This window comes from Tenrec ecaudatus, chromosome 14 (assembly GCF_050624435.1).
Source record: "Tenrec ecaudatus isolate mTenEca1 chromosome 14, mTenEca1.hap1, whole genome shotgun sequence".
Taxonomy (NCBI): Eukaryota; Metazoa; Chordata; class Mammalia; order Afrosoricida; family Tenrecidae; genus Tenrec; species Tenrec ecaudatus.
This window is the reverse complement of record NC_134543.1, coordinates 41,347,924-41,355,393: the sequence shown is the minus strand read 5'-3', so window position 1 is coordinate 41,355,393 and position 7,470 is coordinate 41,347,924. Positions and strand designations below refer to the sequence as shown.

The 7,470-nt window shown below is 42.5% G+C and overlaps 1 non-coding gene across 1 annotated transcript; it reads right to left on the bottom strand.

The window, feature by feature from the left end:
- Positions 1-367: 367 nt before the first annotated feature.
- LOC142426960 (U4 spliceosomal RNA) lies at positions 368-507 on the bottom strand. Its single transcript, XR_012779815.1, has one exon. It is a non-coding gene; the product is annotated as a U4 spliceosomal RNA (small nuclear RNA).
- Positions 508-7,470: the final 6,963 nt, after the last annotated feature.

Below are 7,470 nucleotides of genomic sequence, written 5' to 3'. Positions count from 1 at the left end.
GTTTTGGCTGATAAAATTGAACCTTTCCAGTGTCTTTCCACAGATGTAGTCAGTTTGGTTTCTGTGCTTTCAATCTAGCAAGGTTCATGTGTATGTTTGCCATTTATGCTGTTGAAAGGGGTATTTGTAATGAAGAAGTTACTGGTCTTGCAAAATTATATTGTGGGACCCGCAGCTTTGTTTCAATCACCAAGACCATATTTTCCTACTTTTTATCCTTCCTCTTCATTTCCAACCTTTGCCTCTCACTTATTAATAATTATCAAAGGATCTTGATTGTATATTTGATCAATTTCAGACTGAAGAAAGCTGGTAGAATTCTTCAATTTCTTCATCACTAGCTTTAATGATTCGTTCGTCAATTTGAATAATTGTTATATTAAATAGATTTCTTTGTAGGGGCATAGACAGAATCCTATCACAAACAGCATTGTACTTTTTTTTAATAAGCAACAATCGTGCCACGGATAAACCTCACTGGCTACGACATTGCCACTGCACAAAGCTATGTACTTCCTGATAGATCTTGAAATGTTCTTTTTTGACGAAGGATATGATGTCATTCCTCTTGATTTGGGGCTTGCCAGCTTCTATAATCAAATGAGCCATTTCCTTGAAATAAATCAATCAACCTTTCTCTCTCTAACACACACACACACACACACACACGGGGGCTTCAAATGTTTGTATAAAATGGAATTAAAAGATCATAGACTTTTATCTGCAATAGTATAATATAAGCATGGTCCATTTCCCACATCTGCAGTCCACCTCTGGCTGTGATAAACTGATACGCTGCCAGTCATGTTTTTGTGATGAATTGTGCTTGTTTTCCATGTTTTATAACATAGATACATGGCTATGAATGCTTTGGGCATCATTATAGACTCATGTTGATGGTCTCCCTCATTGTATGTGTTTCTTTTTCTCTCTCTTATTTTATTTATGTTTACATCATTTTATTGGGAGCTCGTACAACTCTTATCATAATCCATACATCCATCCATTGTGTCAAGCACGTTTGTACATTTGTTGCCCTCATCATTCTAAAAACATTTGCTTTCTACTTGAGCCCTTGGTATCAGCAATTTTTTTAACCACCCTCCCACCCTCAAGGGCCCCTGATAAATTATAAATTATTGTTATTTCCACATCTTACACCACCTGCTGTCTCCTTTCATCCACGCTACTGTTGTTTGTCCTCCCTGGGGAGTTGGGGAACTTATACATCATTGTAGTTGGTTCCCCAATCACCTTCCCCCTACCCTCATGGTATCGTCACTCCCACTGCTTTTCCTGAGAGGTTTATCTGTCCTGGATTCTATGTGTTGAGAGTCCATATCTGTACCAGTGTACATGTTCCAGTCTAGCAGGGTTTTTAAAGTAGAACTGGGGTCATGACAGTGGCGGGGAGGAAGCATTAAAGAACTAGAGGAATATTGTGTGTTCCATCTGTACTGTGCAGTTTTTGCATTCTTAAGGAACACAAATCATGTTCCCTTTAAAAGATTGGGGAACAATGAGAAATCTGAAGAGACAAGATCCGGTCTGTCAAGTGGAATGGGTTGAGGTTCCCAATGCAATCATTATAGGACAGCTCTTGTTACACTCAAAGGATGGGTGGGTGCTATGCGGTGAAAACATCCCTCCGCGCAACTGTCCTGACCTTTGTCTCACGGATGTGGTTGTTAGTCTTCTTAATACTTCTACATAAAATAATCCCCATGATCATCCTGTGTCCTTCCAGAAAATCTATCACGGTTATCTTTTTGGAATCTCAAGATAGCAATTGTTATAAACTTCTGAGCTTAAATTTTACTGGCCCACCATATGCCCTTGGAAGCAACAAGGTTTTCTTTGATATTTTAAGGCTCTGTAGCGAGATGAAGACAAAAGTGATACTGAAAGAACTTAACTGCCTCCATCCACTGATCGCAGGGACCTTGGTCTGTATGCACTGGACAGCTTCGTATATGTTTCATTAGTTTTGCTTCTCTCGAGAACCCAGTAATGAAACCCCTCAATGCCTAAAACCCAGTGCCCTCAGCTTGTTACTGAAGTCCACGATCTGGCTCATCTATTCACCTTCCAGCCCCATCACTTCAAGCCAGTCAGTGTCTTCCTTGTCCTTTAAGCCTGCCTTAGGCATTTTTTTTTACTCCAAATTTTTGTTCATGAAATTCCCTTCCACTGGAAATGCCCACCTCACTTGCTTCATTTACTGAAGTCCTTTTCTTCATTCCAGGGCTGCCTGGGACCAGGTCTGGTCTAGTCAGGTGTTCTGGCAGACCGACGACTAAGCACTCAACTGCTAACCCAAAGGTAAGCAGTTTGGAAGCACCCGCAGCACCATGGGAGAAAGACCTAGCGATCTGGTGTGTACCGGTTACAGCCAATAGCATAGTGCACAAAGACAATGGTGTACATCCCACTTTTGAGCGGCGAGGAGGGTCTTCAGGGGTGTAACTGTTAGTCTCTTAAGTCCAGAGGAAAGAAGAGTGATGAAAACCAAAAGACATGGAAACCATTAGTCCAACGGAATAATGGGCCAGTGAACATAATTCATGAGTACCCTGAGACCAGGACTAGATAGTGTCCCGCTAACACTACCAACTGCTCTGGAAGGGATGACTGTAGAGAGTCCTGGAGAGAGTGGGGGAAAATGTGGAACAAAACTCAAAATCATTAAAAAAAAAAAGCAAGACTAGGCTTACTGGTTGGATGGAGGCTTGAGGGCGATCCATGACTACGGCCCCTAGGTACCCTTCAGGTCTGGAGATGAATTCACCCCTGTGGCTCAGTTTTTATCAAGCAATAGACAGATATATATGGAAAACAATAATCTTAGGGAGGTGTACACACCTCAAAATAATCAACCATTTGAGATCAAAAGGACAGCATTTACCCAAGGTCAAAGGTTAGAAAAGAAGTAAGAATGGAAACAGGGAAAGCAGGGAAGAGGTGAGATAAGGGCTGTTACAGTGAAAGAATTGCAATTAACGTGATGACCCCCAAAGCTTAGGAATCATTGAATGTAAAACTAATGATCTGCTCTGTAAACCTTCACTCATTTCACAATAAAAATATTTTTTTAAAAATTTATTAGGGGCTCATACAACTCTTATCACAGTTCATACATATACATACATCAATTGTATAAAGCACATCGGTACAGTCTTTGCCCTAATCATTTTTTTTCTCTTTTCTTTTTTTACATTTTATTAGGGACTCATACAACTCTTATCACAATCCATACATATACATACATCAATTGTATAAAGCACATCCATACATTCCCTGCCCCAATCATTCTCAAAGCATTTGCTCTCCACTTAAGCCCTTTGCATCAGGTCCTCTTTTTTTTTCCCCTCCTTTCCCTCTCCCCCCTCCCTCATGTGCCCTTGGTAATTTATACATCGTTATTTTGTCATATCTTGCCCTATCCGGAGTTGCCCTTCCCCCCCTTCTCTGCTGTCCCTCTCCCAGGGAAGAGGTCACATGTGGATCCTTGTAATCAGTTCCCCCTTTCCAACCCACTCACCCTCCACTCTCCCAGCATCGCCCCTCACACCCTTGGTCCTGAAGGTATCATCCACCCTGGATTCCCTGTGCCTCCAGCCCTCATATGTACCAGTGTACAGCCTCTGCCCTATCCAGCCCTGCAAGGTAGAATTTGGATCATGGTAGTTGGGGGGAGGAAGCATCCATGATCTGGGGGAAAGCTGTGTTCTTCATTGGTACTACATCGCACCCTGACTGACCCATCTCCTCTCCTAAACCCCTCTATGAGGGGATCTCCATTGGCTGACACTTGGGCCTTGGGTCTCCACTCTGCACTTCCCCCTTCATTTAATATGGTGTATATATATATATATATATATTAAAATTTTAAACCTAAGAAAACCCTATGCTCTGTCACAACAAGAGCACCAGCATTGATCTGTCTTGAGATGCTATTTAGCGTTTTCATACATCTGTGTTTAACCGCTCTAATTCTCGGATAGAGTTTGATTAAATAATAACAGCGAGACATGGAATTTGTCTAGAGGGAATTCATTAAGAATAGATGCTGGTAAGAGCAGTAGCAGCCAAAGGAAGCATGCTATTTTTAACATGTGTAGTAATGGACAGACGGAAAAGACACGCGGGCGCTAGTATCTCCACCCCTCAGAATGCCCAGACACACGGATTGTGGAGCCAAGTGACAGAGAAATTCCAAAGCATCATTATTTTTAAAACTTACATTTCAGTAGTACTTTAGCAATAACCACTACTATCTAATTGATTCCAATTCATAGTGCCCCCATAGGACAGGGTAGAACTATTCCTTAGGGTTTCCAAGACTGTACATTTCTACAGAACCTGACAGCCTCATATTTCTCCTGTGAATAGTGCTTTCGGTCTGCCAAACCACACATATATCATGCCATTTATCTTGAAACGACTCTTGAAGCAGCTGACCTGCTCTTCCTTTTACTAGTGAGGACATCAGGTTAATGGGCGAGCTCAAAGGCACACAGTTAAGAACTGATCATGCCAGACTAGCAACCTGGCCTCTGACTGGCCCCAAGCCCCTGCTCTTTCTCCCTTACCACAGCTGCTTCCGTATGAAGTGTGTTAACTTTCAAACAACTAAAAAAACCCATCCTCACCAACTCTATTGCAATATAGTGTTGTGATTGCTGTCAGGTGCCAACTAGTCAAGTCGGAATCGCAGTGACCCCATGTGACAAAGTAGAGCCGCCCAATGCAGCTCATTGGCTGTCATCATGATGGGAGCAGACCCATGGAGTCACCGGTCAGGCGAGTGCGTGACTATTATACCACCAGGACCCCTTTCGCAATCTGTTAAGAGGCAGCATGTTGCTTTCCATCTAATTACAGTGAAAATAGCAATCATGCTTATATATAACCATTAAAATATGTTTAAACTTCTTCCTTCGGATGCATCAATTACAATGTTGGCAACTGCAGATGCTTCCACCTCCCCTTCAGTCTGGCTCACAAGCGGTTCTTCTCTTTCATGTCCCTTGCCCGTCAGAGCCAGAATGCTCCTTGGCGTCAAGGATGGTGAAACTCCGTCTGATGTGCTTTGGACATGTTGTCAGGAAGAACCCATCCCTGGAGGAATCGTGTGGGGCGATCCACGGAGCGGAAGGCCTTCAGTGAGATGGAGTGACACAATGGAGGCAACCACGGCAACCATTGTGAGAGTGGCCCAGGACCAGGGAATGTTTGGTTCCGGATGACATGTAACAGTAACAGCCGACTGACGGGCATCTAACAACCACACGAACCCTTGAAGTTCAAAGTGAGTAGATCAGAAGAAAGAACCTGTTTTGTTTAGTGGTGGCCCCCAGGGCCTCACACTGTGTCTGACAAACAGTGAACACTCCAAATCTTCATGAGTGACTGCCTGGGGAAAATGTCATTTTGCTGGTTATCATTTAAAATGTTTACTTTAATCCAAAAAGTGGGTGTGATCCTGGAGAAGGGGTTAGCACCCCCTGCTCCAGAAATGAGGCAGTAGAAAGCAAACGGCAAAGAGACATCAGTGGTAGGAATTTTCTTAGAAAAATGATACTGTCCCCAGGTCGAATTCAGATGAAAACTCTGCTATAAGGATTTGGGGAGCTTGGAAAACATTTTAATAGTCAAGTTCAGCCAGATTAATAGCACTGTGCTCTGGGTAGGAAAACCACAAGATGTTGTTGACGGTACGGGACATTATTTCTCTTCTCTTCTGTCAGACGGCACTGACTCTGGCTGGGGAATATCTGGGGCCAGAGCATCATCACACAAGCGGAAGATTCCTTGCTGGCCAGCTTGCTGCACATTGACCGATGCCTTCGGTTGGGGCCCGAAGTATGAGGCAAAGAATATGAAACACAATGAGGTTAGGCCTTTACTCCTGGAGAAGCGAGCATTCTTGCTAAAAGCTGCTGTCCGTAATAGCTTGTGATTTGATCATTTAACACAGTTTAAAATACCAAATTTAAATATAACAAAAATTGTTTTTAAAAAATGGTGTGGAAAATAAAAGAGGGAAGGTCCCTGGGTGGTGCAGATGACTTCTGGGTTTGGTTTGGGGTCTATCATCCATAGTGCCAACAGAATACGCAGATGGGATCTTGTGACTCCCCAACATAAAATTGCTCATGCATGCCCATGAGCTCTAGGCCTAATTCTGAACAGCTCTGCTCAGTATATGTCCATATTATCTGAGTCCTGCTTCCCCAACCGACCTTAACTTACATCATGCTCCTCTCTCTTCATGTCCAGCAACACTGGATGGCACCTTGATCCCGCAAGCTGTTGCACACACTGGGACTCCTGCCTCAACAGCCTTCTTCCGTCATCAGCTGGCAAATTTCTACTCCACGTCACAGTCTGCACTTACATGCCACTTTCCTGACTCCCCCCAGCACTCCTATGTCCACTGACTTTTGTCCATGCTTTTTAAAATAAAATGTCGATACTTTTATCATAATAATTACAATCGGTAATTTGTGCGCCTGTCTCTAATAGACCTACTTTTTTTTCCCCAACCACGGCCCCCAGGGACTGCCCTAGACCTACTTTTTTTTAACCAAAAGAGTAATACAAATTTATCATACAAATTCAAAGTGTAACCAGTAAAATGTCCCTTACAAACAACACAAAAAGACATCCCCTATTAGCATAAGGGCAGGAAACGTTGAGTTTGTTTCCTTGAATTCCCAGAACATAGCAGTGCCTGGCACACCAAAGGCCTCAATACCCAGTGCTGAATGAACGAGTCTATATAACGAAGATGGCATGGTTGGATGGCACCCAACCATGCATGTCCATTATATAGATTCGTATAGTGAATTATATTGTATTACAGTATAATACATTGTAGGGTATTATACATGGGGTGATGAGTAAGAAAACTGTGAGGATTGGACTGTTAATGGTAAAGCTGATGGTTAAAACCTACCAGTCATTCTTCAAGGGGAAATTAAGCTCTCATAAATATTTATTGCTTTGGCAACCCCATATGGGATTACTATGAGTCAGAATTCATTCAGTGGCAATGAGGTTGGTTTTGGGGGGCTTATGGAAGTACAGAATTGTATAAATATTGTCTAACACCCCTGGAACACATTTTATCTGGTTCATACTACCTAGCAAACTTGGTGCCTATGACGATGATAGCAACTAACACATAGTGAATACTTTTTTATGTATCAAGCACAAACTTACTATATTCATTTAATCCTTATAACAGCTTAAGGAATTGGGTCTATTAATTTTCTTTTTGTTTTTTTCTGATGAGTAAATCAAGACAGGTTATGTAACTTGTCACCCAAATGACAGACAACAGTAATACAGCCAAGAAATAAGCCTAGGTAATCTTGCATCTGGGCCTACATTCTTAGTCACTCCACACTACTACCTCCTACGCATTACCCTGAGGGTGAACCCAGGTCATAACCGCAGCAATGG